Raw genomic sequence first — 16,967 nt, forward strand, 5'->3', positions numbered from 1 at the left:
TGGCTGTTCAAGCACCTTCCTTACCCTGACAAAGGGGGCGTGTAACCCGAGTAAGGTGAATGCAACACTATTATATGTACAATATTTATTTTTTTGTGATTTAGTCTCGGCGTATTCAGCATTAAGACCGCTGTCCTTCGTGGCAGCTGGCGCTGCTGTGCACAGCCCTGCCCTCTCCTCTCCCCTTCTTCAGCAAGGGTCCGCTTCTCAACCTTATTTTGAACTATTAGCTGTAAAATTCATGGCCAAGCAAACCCAAGAGGTGTATTTTTGTTATTTTCTACTCACAAACCACCGTAACTGTCACATGTGAAACTCAGGTGCTGTCTGTTCTTCTGAGAAGACAAAAGCAGGTAGCCCACCAGAAAGCCCAGCCTGTCATCTGTCAGCTCTATATCAATGTGAAGAAGTTTAACCCAGAACCCTCCTCTTGCCTCTCATCCTTCAGTGCCAGCTCTGTGTCCTCCTCAGACTGCCCTTGATCCTCTGGAGTCCTCCCAACCATCTCTTCCAGGGATTTTTGTGCAGGTTATTTGAGGATATGGATACTCAAGTGGAAATACGACGATGAAGCACCTGTGTTTTGACTATACACTACCTTTTGCTGCTGGTTTTAATGTTCTGTACATTCCTGTGTGATTACTTTTTCTGTGTTGCCTCTCTCGTTGAGCTTGTGAATGCAAATCAGTGCTGGGATGTTATTAATTTTCTTCCAGCTGATAAAACTTCTGTGAGGCAGGAGGGAGCACGAAGTCTGGTCTGTGTCCTTTAAGCACAAGCAGCATGCAGCCAGCAGTTTTACCCTGCAGTTCACAGTTATTCCCATAATAAACGGACCAGGAAAAGAGGTTGCTGATTTTATTTTCCAAAAGTGGAAAAAAGGTTTTCTCAAAATTCTCAGAAAATTGAAACAAAGGAAAGGGGTTGGTTTTCAAAACCATGGAACTGATGAAAGAATAAGGTGGCTGTTTCCTTTGTGCTGCCAAATTTACTGAATTACTTTTGCAAACCCCAACCACGATGTCGTATCCCTGAAAGGGCCAGTCTAGATTCACGATGCAGCACTTCCCAAAATTTTCTCCTTATTTTGTGTAAATTTATCATGATGTTGTAGAAACCTTGCTATTGCTTACGACGGGTTTTGAGGCCAAAGCTTCCTTTCAACCCTTCCCATTAGAGCAAATCAATGACAATTCAGCTCAAGGACAGATGTGAAATATTTTAGTGCTTATTTAAAGCTTCTTGGTGTTATTTTGGTGCGAGCACTTCAGTTTACACATCTATGCCACTGAATCCATATAGCCATCTATTTTAATCAGTCCTGAATCTTTTTCTGCTGGGTCAATAGGAAAATATTGTGTTACCATTATATATACCATAGCATATACTCTTAGCCATTATATATACCATTGGCATATACTCTTAGCCAATGGTAAAAGAAAATTTTCCCAGGTCAAGTCATAAGGGGAATGTTGTTAATGAACCTTGTCCTTAGGACTTGTAAACCAACACAGGACTATAGAGATCTAGAGATGGTTCTCCTGTCTCCCTCGCTCTGAAGGCTATGTAAGTCCAGTCTGCTGCTCTCTTTTTAGTGGACCGATGTTAATAAGTTTTTCCCCTCTGCTTTTCACTTTAGGGACAGAAGACAGGATTTGAAGTTTGTCTTTGGGGCGCGTGTAAGTAACTTGTAAGTAACCATGTACAGACCTGTGGCGTCTATGGCACATCTGCAGAGCTTTGGTTTCAGCGTGGGGGCACAAGCCAGCACACTGCTACAGTCTCTGTACTTCACGACCCTGTTTTTTTCCAGCTGCTGGCTACCGACATCCTGGGACTGGGGATGCTGAGTGAAACAAAGGAACCTTGCACAGAGCGCTCAAACCTGGCCAGGTCTGGATTGGCTAGGCAGACCCCTGGATGGGCTCCATGGCCTCATGCTCCTCATGCTACTACCAGGAGTAGCATCGAAGTGAGCGGGCTCAGCAGGGCAGCTCTGTCCTTTCCCTGGATGTCAGCAGGAACTGATGGGGCTGTGTGCGCAGTGAACTCCTTTCCTTTGCAAGAAAGTTAGCCCGTGATGCTGTGGTGGGGCCACCCTTTGTTCCAGGCAGAAAGCTGGTGTAGGACCCACGTCCTGGAGGCAGGGAGGAAGGAAACCCTAAGGAAGGAAGATTAACAACATTCTGAGTCATGACCTAAGTCTCAGCCTGTCTCCGGCAGCACGTGTTGTGCTCACCATGAGTGAGGTTTGAGACAAAGGGACAACAGATGCTCCTGATTTAAGTATTGTGAAGAAACTACTCACAGGTTTTCAAGTTAACATTCTAGAATTTAGCCTCTAGACTGTTTTTAAAGGTGGACATCTAGGGGAACATATAATGTTGCAGCTTATTTAAGAAATGTTAGTGATGAGCATGGGTCATAAGGCAAGATAATGAAGTCTGTACTACTGCTAATGCTTCATCCTGGTTAGATGTGCCATCAGAGTTGGAGGCTTTGGCCAAACCCTGAGAGATTCTAAAAGCATACTCAAAAGGGAGCTGGGGTAAGTCAAAAGGACACTATCAGACTGAGAAGGCTTTGCAGACTTTTGTGACTTGACTTCACCTTGTGAGTATGCAAAATCCTTCCATCCCTGATGTACTTGTTTTGAAGATCTAAAGAAGATTCAGGAATACTCAGTAGCTTGTGGCTTGAACTGCACTGTGGGGGGCTTTGAGAGGAGGAACATGGCGTTCCCTCTTCTCCCTTGCTGGTGCTCCATCCTTGACCTGTGTCACAGTCCCTTCCAGGCAGAGCCACTCACTAAGGCTAAATGACCTTCATGTATATTTGATATTTTAAAAGGAGGTTTGTGTGTTTCATGAAAATGAACTCATCAGAGATGTCCATTAACCAAAGGCCTGGTGCAGTTATTTAGCTGAATGTGGTAATGAGATGAGTTCCAGTGACACAGTAAAAATGGCAAATCTGACATTTTCTGTGTTGGAAACATAGGATTTGTTGACAAGAATTTGAAGCTTATCAGTAAAAGGGTGTCAGTGGGGTTTTGACACTGGTTTGCCCTTTGCTCTGCCCATGTAAATTCTCACACATTCAGTCTTCAAAGAAATCACAGAAGAGACAAAGCTGCCAAAGTTGGAGATGAAATCAATACCCAGGTGAAAACAATGCAAATTTTTGAAAACAAGGGCAGCAAAACATTGAACAAAGGTAAGAACTCTTTGCTAACACTCGACTCTCCAGCCTCAGATCCGTGGAAAAGTTTGATAACTTAATACAGAGATGTTCTTGTTTGTTGCTTCTCTCCAATCTTTCACGGTCATTTGAAAGTTAAAACAGATCCTCCTCCTCCAGACAGTCTAGTACAGTGAAAGCAGCTTGTTACAAAACATGGTTAAGAATGTTTAAATAAAAATATGTAGAATAAAGAAGGAACTATTCATGATGCATCACTCCTCTGACAGCCTGTGAAGTTATTTCACCCTTCAACACAAGTGCTAAAACATAATGGAATCCCTACTGAGTGTTTTCATGCCTACCAGAACATAAAAAAAAAAAGGCATAACAAAATGCCCAGTGTGCCCCTCACTATTAGCTTGGATGAGTAAGGAGGCCAAGAGAAAACAGTGGCCCTGTGGGAAATATTTGTGGCGAGGGAAGGAAACAATAACTGAAAGTGATAAAAATGGATGATTCTCGCGCAGCCACGCATCGGCCGGGGAAGCGCGTTGTGCCCCTTGCGATGGAGGACAATCTCCAAGCGGAGCATCAACATAGTCTATGTTGGTTTTTTTTTTATCTGCTACCATAAAGAATTTTAAAAGCCAGATTTAAAAAAAAAAAGACCTGCAGTTGGAAAAGGAGATTGTTTCTGGTCCTTCTGGTTATAAAAAGGGCCATTCAGCTTGCGAGCAAGACTATGTGAGAGATACTCAGAATGCAACATTTTAATTTGTGCTTTTTTGCTTCTAATTTAACTGAGAACACGGAACGGGCACAGATGTAGCACTGCAGTGGGCGAAAGTGGGGCACTAAATGGTGCATTAACATAGAGCTGAATTCTGCTGTCGTTAATCAGGCCCTATTCAGAAAGACAGCAGCGAGGCTTTTGCTTGCATAAAAAAAAAACCTGACTTGGCCTTTAATATGCAATAATTCATTTAAATTTTACTGAATTCGGTGAACTTTATGAACTCAGAGTGGTTGTGCAGGTACATGTTAATGGTGAACCGGCTGTAAATGACAATTAACTCTTAGTGCTTTTTTTCCCCCTCTGATTTGCAGCGCAGATTGAAAGCGTTTCTGAAGCCTTGCATCTTATTTGATGTTTAAATGTAAAGAACCTAGGAAGAATCATCCTGAATTATTGTCTTTTACAACAAGGAAGTGAACTTTTATGGAGGTCCAAAAGCCTTTCTGTACTCAGAAGCTGGGGTGGTTCAACTTTGTTCTCCCTTTGCATTGATGTAGCTTCATAACCACCCAACGGGAAGTGATGGTTATAGTGTTGTAAAACTGGGGGAAATAACAGGATGATCTTTGACTAACTACAGGTTTTTTCCATGTAAAGAATTTGAACAGCCTGAAATCATCCTGCCCCTGGACATTTTTTTTTTTCTTTTAGAAGAAAGGACTAAATGATATATCTAGAGCTTATACAAGGTATTACGCTCTTCTCAGTGCAAAGCCTGCAAAAGTAAGTGGAACGGATAGAAAGCTGGCAGGGGAAGCAACCAACCAGAGACAGACCTCTACAAACCAAACCCAATATTTCCTCAAGTTAGAAAAAGGTATTTGTCAGTCAGGTGAAGGGTAGAACCTGGGAAAGCCATCCTACTCAGCTTTTTTTGTTGTCCATATGTTTTGGAGCCACCAGCAACAGTACCAGTATGTTGTCATTTGAGAGAAAACCCCAAGTCCTCATTGCAAACTTCTCATAGTCTCAATTCATTATCGTTCATCTTTGTTTCCTGCAGCAATACTGGCCTGCAGGAGGGAAAGTCCACTCTCCTTCCACCTCTCAGGGCTGGTCCAGCTGCCTGGAGTGTGTGATGGTGCAAGCTCTGCCTTCTGCTGGGGACATCCAGAGCGATGGCTCTGCCTTCTGCTGAGGACATCCAGAGCGATGGCTCTGCCTTCTGCTGAGGACATCCAGAGCGATGGCTCTGCCTTCTGCTGGGACATCCAGAGCAATGGCTCTGCCTTCTGCTGGGGACATCCTCAAAGGTGCATGTTGCAGTCCAGGTGTTGGCACCCACAGCGTTCTGGTTGTACCCACAGTCGCCTTCCAGTTGTTGCAGAGATGAGCAGCCGGTGGCAGTTTCTCAGCTCCCTGAAGTGGTTGTGAATCACTCAAAACTTTTCAAAACTCTTGGTTTTGCAGGTACTGCCTTTCCTGCCTGAAGTTCTCCTAATATCCGTTCAGGATTTTTGTTCTTCCACTAGGAATATTTTTTTCCCTCTATATGAAATATATTGCAGTAATATTCACAAGATAAAAATGGAAGTATGCTAATGTATTTTTTTATACTGAGCCTTCATTAACATCACTATTCATAGAAGTGATTATATGGAAAGCAGAAATCCCAATTTTGCTGGGTTTGCTTTTGGTTGGTTCCATAAACACTAACAGTGTTAGAAAATTCTGAAAATCTTTTATTTCGTGTTAATTGAAGTAACTATGACGACATAACACAATTTATTTCCTTTAAAATTGAATGGTGGTAAAATTGGCATTATTTTATGTCAGTTTTCAATTTGCATCAGAAATATTCTAGCCGGTGGTGTAAGCTGGTTTATGTTCAAATTTTTCAATTATTCTTTTACTTCTTTTTAAAATGGTCACTTCTCTGGTGAATGGATCAAATGTTAATGACGTTTGAAAGGGTTTTTCTGAGCCACGTAAGACTTAATAAAACCTTAATTTTGCATTTTACTGCTTCGGTGGGGAAAAGCTGTTAACTAGAAGCACAACGGTAAAGAAAACTGCTTTTTGGCTCTGTCTGCCACCTGGTTTATTCTTCTTATAAACAATTGGTCTCACTTAATGACCAGACCATACTGTATTTACTAGCCACCATCAAGCATTCCCAGACCTCATAGTTTTATGTCTGTGAAAGACTTGCATATTATGATCTCACCTCATCATACAGAATCTCTCCATTCAAGTTTATACATGACATGGAAAGTCTCCGAGATGTACTCTGAGGTGTAAAATTAGTGTAATTCCCCTGGAATGAGAGAGACGTGCCAATTTGTATCCAGTGAAGCTATGGCCCACAACGTCTCAAAGACGTGTGCTTTTGTCTAGCAAACAAGCAAACAAACATTCTTCATTTCAATGGAAAATATAACGCTCTTGTCTCTCCTTGCTCATGTACAGAAGGAGATCAAAGATGGTGCAATCTCTGCTTGCAAGGCAGCGTTTCACTACCAGACAATTAATATGATAGTATCAGGGAAATGAAAATCTATTCCATGCCTAGGTGTTTCCCCTCACGGACTGGAAAACTACTCAGTTTATCATTTTCTGTCTTTAGGCAAAAAGGTAACTCTTATTTGCATGTTTGTCAGTTTGTGCTTGAGAGTATAAGATTTACTTAAAAACAAGCCCAGCCAGCTAAATGAAATGCCAATGGTCTTGTTATCCTGAGAGAGCAAAGCACTTAAGCCCATGATTAAAATGAAGTTAATTGAATTTAAGCGTGTGCTTAAAGTAAAGCAGAGCCATAAATTCTTCCCTGAATAGACAGGAGATTATTCTCCTGCTGAAATGTAAGTACTAATCAGTATTTTCCTAAAACTGAGGTTTATAGCCTTCTATCAGCACTTCCAGCTATCCTACTAATAAAAACTGGCACCAAAATCAGAGTGTTTCTAAGAAATTTGCTTGACAGAATGAAGATCAAAGTGCTGCTTACATAATAAATCGTCAGAGTAGGTTTGAAACAAGAACACAAATGTTAAAATCTGGGTGTGATGAGTTATGTAAAGAAAGGCAGGAAAGAGCTTATTGCAAGTTGAATTGTGTGGCTTTCTCAGAAACACATCCGTGGTAATCCAGAATGGAAACACCTCCTTATTCTAATAAATCCCAAAACGTCAGTATTTAGGGGGCAGTGGGAACTGCAGTGCAACTATAACCGCTCTGTGTTTTGACACTTGAGATCCTCTGTACCAGGTTAGTCTTTGGAAATCAAAATGGGAGGTGGAATTAAAATTTCAGCTCTGAAATTGCCACTGATCTATCTGACCAATTTTGGACACGTGGCATTTTCTAGCTGAACGTCATTTTCCTTGTATTTCTAATAGGAATGAAAATGCTTTTCTCTTGGAAAGTGTAGTAATTAAATATTCATCAAGTCTTTTGCTGTCATTTTGAGCTGGACCAAAGAAACTCTGGCCTAAATCTGTCCCATCAGCATATACAGATTTGTTAAAACACTTTGTGAAATACATTGCATTTTCCTGCTAGTTTCGGGAAGGAGGAGAACGAACAAATGGCAAAGTTCAGCTGCAATCCCATTTCATCACTGTCAAAACACAAGTTTTGGAAATTACTTTTCCATTAGGTGTTCCTCATTTGCATTACTGTTTGAAAAGGAAATTTTTTCCATCAAAACACAACTTTTCAAGCGCCAGCTGATCCTCCTCCCTGCTACCGCTGTCCCTTCGCAAAACATGTAAAAAAGCCAGTTTTTTTTTCCTGTTCAGCATGAAGTTTCCCATTATCACACAGCTCTGGCATCACTGGAAGAGACCAGATACACATTTCAAACTTAACATTCTTTGTTGTACATAATGACATAAAAATGTGATGGAAAGATATATAAGCTCTGCATAGTTGTGCTCTATCATACCAAAGCTTCACTAAATTGAAGCTTCTATTTAAATTACCTTTAATGTGGAGTTCTTAATAATAGTTTCTTAATGTAGATTAGAGTAATTAATGCATTTTTGAGTTAGATAGTGTAAACTCATTACTGACTTTTTGGAAGCTTTGTTCCTGAATATATTGAGAAAGCCAGAGTGCTAGAGTAAAAAAAAAAAGATTTCACAGTTTTTGATCAGAAGAGTTTTATTCCTATTAATAAAAGCATTTATAGGTGCCTTTTATAAATATGTAGTGGTATTTGTAGAATGGTGGAAAAGTAGAACTGGGTTATCACACAATTTGGGAAAACACAGACCAGAATTTGTGATATTTTAGATAAAAGAATACGACTGCAGTGAGATACATGCTCCTAACAGCCTGTGAAGAACATGAGCATGACCCTAATGAGTGGGATCAAAGGTCTGTGAGCTCAGCGTCATGGAATCATTGAATGGTTTAGGTTAGAAGAGACCTTCAAGATCATCCAGTTCCAACCCCTCTGCCATGGTCAGGGACACCTTCCACTAGATCAGGTTGCTCAAAGCCTCATCCAACCTGGCCTTGAACACTTCCAGGGATGGGGCAGCCACAACTTCTCTGGGCAACCTGTTCCAGTGCCTCACCACCCTCAGAGGGAAGAATTTCCTCCTTATATCTAATCAAAATCTAATCAAAATCTAATCGAAATGCAACCTTGGGACTTCCAGAGCCAGAGATCGGTGTCTTTATATTTGGTGGCCTTTAATGAGTTTTCCTTTTGTGAATTTGTCACCAGCTTTGGGTTTTGAAGTCATGTAAACTTTTAGTACCCACAATGTTCAGTTGCAGAGATTTGAACCCCTTGTTACACTTTGGGTGAAGAACTACCTTTTTCTTCTTAAAAGCCTTCAGCTAAGCTTCTTTTCACCTCCTTCAGAACTGGGAGACACAGTCGTCTTTAACCTTCCCCGTTCCATTCGGGCTTTTTGCAGATGTCTGTAACATCCCTTCTCAGCTGTTTCGTTTCCAGATGGAAGAGACTATTTAGACATTCCCTGCATGAGACCCATTTGATGCTTCAGATCACTCTTTTTGGCCTTGTGTGCACCTCTGCCAGATGCAGTATTGCTTTTTGAGAGGGAGAACCAGCCCTCTCCGTGGAACCTGAGATGCAGGTGCACCAGGAATTCACAGCATCAGAGCAATCTTCTTTGCTTTGTTTGCCATTCCTTTTGTAGCTATTCCTGATGTTCAGTGCACTCCTTGGTGATCAAAAATGCATTCAACACCTGCACTGACCTGTTATAAAATATTGTTCCTGAGTAACAATATGTTAGAACACGTCATCTTGGATGTGACTTCATGCCCACATGTGCAACTTTAGACTTACATTTAGAACAAATTTCATCTGCCTTTTGTTTCCCCCTCAGCATGGCAAACTCGTTCTTCAGTTCCTCACAGAGTCCTCATCTTCACTCTCCCAGACAACTTTGTTATCCACAGATATCTTACTCCCTTCTCCTGCTCACTCAGCAGTACGTTGAGCAGCACCGATGTGCAGACGCTTGCCTGTGAAATTCCACTTCCTTCTGCTGTGAAGAGTAACCACGTACTGCCACTCTCTGCTGCCTCTTTTGAGTATCTATACCTTCTTAGGAGACCATTACCTCCTTTCACCTGGCAGATTATCTTCTCTAAGAAAGGTGGGAGATATTGCCAAGAGTCTCTTAGAAATCCGGATAGAATACATCAAGAAGAGTATTATCTTTCAAAGAAAGCCAGTAGTGATCTGCAAAGTCTGACTTTCCTTTGATGAGCCACACTCATCCTTCTCCACTGTATGCCTTACCAGGGGTGTGTGAACCTTCCTTTCTACCGTTGGCTCAAATCTTGCCAGATAATTGGAGCTCTGGCAACGGAGCTCAGGCTCGTAGTGTGAGGGGGACACAAGGTTTCTCATGAACTAGGGTTTGAGAGGGTTGAGCTGATCATTTAGACACAACCCTAGTCATCTTCATGAAGAGCAATGGCTAATAATAATAATGACCTAATCATAATAATCTCATTATTGTAGTAAGAAATGCTTTGATTCTGCAAGCATCTAATCGCATGAAATCTATTTTCTGCTTTAAGTGGTTCTTCTAGGGTCTGCAGCTGTCAGACTCTTCCTGTTAGCTGGACTTTGAAACCTCTATGAGCTCTGCTGTCAACACGACTAATCAGCTTTTATTGTGTTTAGCCCAGTAGATTCACAGAGAACAATCTGTCTTCTGCAGACTCACGCTCTCATTTTTGAGTTGCTCACCATGTTACTGTCTTTTTGCCATCCTTGTGTATACACACAGAGTGGCAAAACGCAAACGCAGGAGGCCTGGTATGAAGATAACTCATACTTTGTATTTTTTACATGAAAAGTGCCATTATCCTAATTAAACTGGCCCATTTTGAGGGGTGTGTGTGCATGTGCGCATAGACATACCATCTGAATGCCTTAAATGTGTAAATATATATTTATATGTGTGTGTATATATCTATTTATGTGTGTATATATACTTTTATGTATTATACATGTATATACACATTTATATCCACTAAATACATGCAGATTGCGAGTAATCTTTTTGTGCAGAGAGCCTTAATGCAAAGAGTCAACCCGCTGTGATTGTAGTTGTTCCCACTTTGCAAACTAGATAAATTATTCACCGAAAGGGATCAGTCAGCTCTGGCAAAGCCAGGATTTACACCGGCAAAGCGCTTTTGATCTCCCAGATTGCACGAAAGGCACGGCACAAAAGATGGCTGCGTTGCATCGGACCGAAGAGCGTTATTACAGGATGAAGGAAGGAAGCAAAAATAGACTTGACACACAAGTATTGCAGAAAGTTTCTAAAGTGGGAATTTGAATTCTCTGCAGCCGGCTCCGGGAGTGCGGCTGGGCGTGTTACCCGATCCGGTCCCTGCTCCCCGGCAGCCGGGGGACCCTCCGCGCCCGCCTCCTCCCCAGCCGCCAGAGCGAGGAATAGGAATCGCTTGGAAGGAAGCTAGTGAAAAAATACAGGGTCAGAAAATGGAGCTGGAGTAATTTTCTGGAAGGTAAAGCTGTGTTCATTTGTTATTGGTTGGGTTTTGGTTGTGTGTTTTTTTTTTTTTTTTACGACAGCCTGCCTGCCGCTTAATTTGCGAAGCTTTGAAGTACGTTTTTCAGCAGGGGGAAGGAGATTCGCGGAGATGGCGTCACTTCATGAAAGTTTCCAGATTTTACTGAGCTTCTTGTTTGTTTTCTTTCTTTCTTTTTTTTTTTTTTTTTAAGGAGGGGGGGGTTGTACTATTCGTCATGCGAGTGGGCGATGTGGCCGAGATCTAAATATACACCTGTGAAAACAGAACCCCTGAGATAGCGACGCTGATAGCAGAGGCTATTGTTAACTTTTGGGATTCCAATCAAATCCTGCAACGTTAAATATTTATTTAATTACTGGAGAGAGAGCCGGAATTCGTTCTGACTACACTAATGGAGTCGGAATACTGCAGTAAGGGAGAGTTTGTTCTCCTAACCCCCCTCCAGTCTAAATAGCTATAGACAAGCACAGGCTGGAATATGAACATTAAAGGACAAAAAGTTTCAGCTTTGTTTTAGGAGTTACGTTTTGGTCGGGAAAGCAAACTATATTGCATGTATTTTTCCGTATCTTCAGCTCAATCCAAACATAACATTCCAAAGGATAAAATCTGTTACAAAATAAAACCTACTCGTGACAGCTGAACTTCTACGCAGAGGCTAAAAATTATCTAAAAGCGCCTCGAGAATCCTAAATGTCATTCCCAAGATGTGGTGAATTGTAATTAGGGTTGTGAACTATTTTAGTGACAGTGCCTTACATGGGGCCCATCTAAGCAGCTGGTGCAAAAAAGTTTATGAACCTTTTATTTTTTCCTTTGCTGTGTGAAATACGAAGGTGTTTAGACAGTAACAATAATCCTCATTTGTTTCAGATTTGCAAAAATGTAACTGAAATCAAAAATGTGCTGTTTGTCTTTTGATTTTCCTCCCTGTATTTCCTTTTAAAATACATGTCATAAGGCAGTGCTTAAAGAAGGGAAGAAATCTCATCAATGATTAAACAGTGAATGAAAAATAACATTTATTATTATTATTATGAGAAAAAAACACAAAACTATTTTGTGGTTTTCTCATCTTACTGGCTTCTCCAAAAAGTTTTAATTTTTGTTTTAGAAAATGATCCAGTTGCCTGTTCTCCTAACAAAAAGAAAAGAAAGAAAAATACAATTTATGTGGAAATTTTGCAAAGAAAAGCAAATAACTTGCAACACGCTGTCCAAGAACTGCACTACCCTATGCCCAAAAGCCCTTTAATTTTATAATAGACATTATTATCCCTGTATATGCACATCTTGATATAGTAGAGGAAATTATTAAACCAAACTACTTGGTCATGAGGGTGGAAAAAAAAAGTTGTGTCCCTAAGTGTGCCACAAAATTTAAATCCAAGTTGTAAAGGCCCCAGAGTTCTGTAACTTGGAGACTTTGGCAGAAATACAACCAGAAGGAGAAAGTCAGGTCCTGTTGGTTCCTACATGACAAAGCTGGAGTCCTCTGCACTGCCATCACTAATTGTTGCGTGTTGTGAAATCCCCAGGTGATAAAACTGCTGTTAGAAAGTTGGCTTGTGAGTAATTAAGTCTAGGTCTAGCTATTAAAACCTGATTTGTTACTCACAGGCTACTCATCTGCTGCGTCTTCTCTCAAGATACAGATAAACTCAGTGTCCTCTTCACTGGCCTAAGCCAAAAGTATCTGCATAATGAATGGAGAGAGATTTTAGCCACAGGTATTGTTCAGACGTATATAGTGGGATGAATTACCTTTACCATAATAGGTACCATTATTGTAATAGATTGCTTCCATTTCAAACTGTGCCTTTTTCCTTTCCTTTTGTTTATTTCCAGAGGAAATGCTGGAGGAAGTGTACCTTTCTTCATGTAAAGTTTAAAATACTGATTTTACTCATAAGCAAAAGTTTCCTTTTTTTTTTTTGTTTGTTTTAATTTCTGTTTCAGAGTGTTTCTGTTTATTATATTCAAGCTCCTCCATAGAGTGGGTGTAACCAGGAGAAGAATTTGGCCCATGATGTGAGCTAAATTTTCAGTGCTTCCACTATTTAGAGCTCCGTTGCGCTAAAAAATAATTTTCCTGTGGTTTTGGCCATGGAGCCACAAATACAAGTTCTCAGTGCACAGTTATTGTGGATGTTGGTCCCAACTATTGCTACAAGAAATGGAATTCCAGCTCGTGACTGTGTCAGCAGATGATTCTGTTGACTGTGAGGCTGCATGTTAGATCTCACTGTCCCAAAGGGAGAACATGTCCCACCCCGATGCCAGCCACTTCCAAAGGGGCCCATGCTCAGAAGGCAGCGCTGGGGCTGGGGAGTGAAGAGCCCCAGGAAAAAATGGGTCTATGCTGGTGATAATGGAGAACACATCCAGGAGGCTCCGTGTTTGGCTAACGGCATGGGCCGTAAAACAAGTGGTAGGGAAGGGAGTACATCTTTATGAAAATAAGACACAATTTTGTTCCTGGCTAATTTTGAGCACAGTTTTCATAAAGGAAAAAAAGCTTATAGTGATCACGTGGTTATGGTGCGTGAAAGGAAGTTAACTGGGATGTTCGATTCATTCTCTTTCTGCACCCCCTTTTCTATCCCGCTTCTACGGTCCGACTTCTCTGTTGTCCACAGGTATTTGGTCTGGTTGCTGCAGGGGCTATCTTTCTTCCGAGCTTAGTACGGGGTGTCAGACTCCAGAAAGTGTTCTTCCAATGTGAGGTCATGTTCTGGAAATAGTTGAAAATCACTGATTTAGAAGAACGAGAGTTCTACATGTTTCTGTACTGCTGATGCAATGGTGAGCGCGAGCTTGGGGGATGGACTAGAAAAACAGCAACACTGGAGGAATATCCAATGGAATTGTTCCATTTAAAAGTTCCATTTAAAATTCTTTTCTTTATCATTTCCTCTGTGAGAGCGCTGTATTACTTTGTGTTAATCAGCTGGGACATTTTTTCCATTCCTCCAGGAAGGTTTCCACTCCCCATTCCAAGAGGCAGATCCAGTTTAGCAGTACTCTGCCCTCGCCAGGCTCTACCCACAGGTGTCAATGGAAGAGGGTTCACACTCTGATGGGGACTTTGCCACAGTTCTCAGGAAAAGGCTTCTCTTATTCATTACTTCTTATACATCTTACTCTCCCTGCAGTGTCCTTCTTCCCTTCTTAGGATTTTGCCTTTTTTGGATGTTTTTCAGACATTTATTTCTTGAATTGCGTTTTCAGTTTTGCACCCTTAGTTCACTCTCAGATCTGTCAAACTGGATATAGCACCCCAAACGTATTCACATTTTTATTCTGTAGAGTGTGAAAAGACACTGTTGAGCTGAACTTACACCACCTTTACACACTGTTTTTATTTCTGACATCTCCATAGATGCACGAGTATTCAGTTACATGTCTCATCTCATTTATTCTTCTAGTCTAGGAAGAAAAGTCTGCAGCTTTAAACTTGCTGGGAAGTATACCTTTGGCTTGCCTTCCCCTCCCCTGGTCTGCAATTTCATGCTAATGCCTTGTATCTATAGCTTCAGGAAAGAAGACTTAATTCTTCTCTCCTTTTCTCTGTACTGCTGTGTGAGTTGAGTCATGCAAGGTACCCAGAAGTGTGGCTGTAACAATAACAGGGTACATAATTTATTCTCCTAGAATTCAAAGGCTGTGAGGCGGCGAGTGTAACTTCACAGGAGCCCACACCACCTTGTCGAGAGACACTTTTAATGTATTTCCTCCAGGCATTACGCTTTTTTTTTTCTTTCTCCCCATTTTCTTACATCCATGATGCAACGTACACGACGTTTGTGCTGCCTCCTTGTTGTGAGGCGGCCACTTACCATCTGTCGCGCTTGTGCTGGAAGTTGTGGGGTTTTTTAAAAGGACCAAATGGCCCTTTCCACTTGCTGAACTCTGCTCAAAAAGAACACTGTTTTTCTGCCTCAAAAATATACGTAAAGGTATGTATAGTATGTTAGCCCCTCCTTAGCCTTTCCCACCCTGAAACTTTTCAAACAGGGATGGCATGTTCCTCTCTTCACTGCCAAAAAAAAAAAGATAAATTCCATTCTTACCATTTCCCCCTTCCCCCATTTCTTCTCAGCTGACAGCTGTGAGAGTGGGACTCTCTTGAGCTACCCTATCCATTTCCCCCAATTCTGTTTTTAAGCTAGATTTGGTTTAAATATCCAAGCCATCTTTCACACTACAGGATTTTTTTTAACATAATTATAAAGTGGCTTTGCAAATGTTTAATATGGGTAGAGACATGGTAACTGGGGTTTTTTATTTATTTATTTTTAAAAATTTTCCCCTCCCCCCCAGCAATTTAGAAAGTTGATAGGGAATTAAGTTGAACAAAGCAGTCATTTTAGAAGTCACAGGAAGGCCAAAGTTTCATAATAAAGAAATTTTTTTTCAAGACTATTTCCTTATAATTCAAACAACCTATTTGATTTCCAAACTATTCGTTTCTAACCAAACAAAAATCTCATTAAGAAATACAGGGATCATATTCAAAATCTGGAGAGAAAAATCAAAATAATGTAATTTAAGATACTTGTTGAACTTCATGGCTGCTTCTCAACCATGCAAGGCGTGATACAAACCGCTGGTAGTTTTTCTGTTGATTGTTTTGTACTTTGATCAGACTGTAAGGTTATAGGTAGCTCCAACATAAACATCTGCAGTAGCGTGGGTTTATGAGAAAGCAGTTTTCTGTCTCCATTGCCATTAGACTGCACGCAAAGGAATGTGAGACAGGTACTTGTACTTGAGTTGACTTTACAAGGCAGGACCAAAAGCATAAATGTGTGCAGAATCCGAACACACAATTAATAATGAAAACATTCAGGTAAGTAGGGGGTTAGCTAGTCATTTTGGCTCGGATTATCACAGCTGCACACCTACGTGTTGGAAAATCTAGGTTTGCCAATGCTAAAAGAGGACTGATGGCTTCATGAGTTGTGAAATTCATGAACTCGTGAAATCACATGATTTCTGGAAACTGTGTTCAGGATGCCTTGAGTCTCCTTGCGAGCCTTTTACTGAACTTGATATGTTATTAGAGTGGACCCGCTAGAGCGTGGCACCAGACAGTTAAGTGATGGAAACCATGTATGACACAGACAGTGGTGAAAGCACATTGATTTTATTGTGACCTTAAGGATATACAGACTTGTATCACTAGACAGCAAACGTCATTTCTTTGTCCGGTATTTTGTCCTGTTGACTAGATGGACTTTAAACATTTAGTCTTTGGCCATTCAACACTAGTCTGTGACAAAATGGCCAAAAAAAAAAAAAAAAAGGAAAACTATTTTTCAGCTGGTAGATTGTACTCATTGTTACCATACTCCAAAATAGTCTGTGTATTGTGCTTGGGAATCACTGCTTTCTGAGGAGTGGTGTGCTGCAAGCAGACACGTCAAACTTTCCTCTAGTTTTAAATTGAGAGCATTTTGGAAAACTTACAGTTTTCCTTGTCCTCTCCCATCGACTTGCATGCACACCTTCAGCTATCCTCATCACTGGAACTCTGAAACCTCTGCAGGAGGAAGCGCATCGGAGCTCTGCATTGTAGCTTCATCTGACAACACACGACTGTTTTGTAACTTCTTAATAAGAGAACATTTTGTTTCGTAGAGGCATGATGGCTGGCACATGAACAACACCTAATATGCCTGCTGCCAATTTGTTGTTTGTTACTTGGTTTATTAATTAAGTTACACAAAAGATTTGGAAAAAGACCAACATTTTTTTTTTGTCCCCTATTTTGGACTGCCTGGCCAAAGCAGAACAATTGCTGGTGCAGAGATACATAGGAGTCCCCAAAGGTTAGCTCTGTTCTTTACTAAATTACACCAAAGCCTTGCTCCTTCACCGCCGTCACAACCTTTAGTGGAGATATCCTGTTGGGCTACTAATGGACCTGTGTATATAGATCTGATCGGAGTACACTGGTGCTAAAGACTTTTTTTCACATCAAAAA

The sequence above is a fragment of the Tauraco erythrolophus genome, chromosome 16 (assembly GCF_009769465.1).
Source record: "Tauraco erythrolophus isolate bTauEry1 chromosome 16, bTauEry1.pri, whole genome shotgun sequence".
Lineage (NCBI taxonomy): Eukaryota > Metazoa > Chordata > Aves > Musophagiformes > Musophagidae > Tauraco > Tauraco erythrolophus.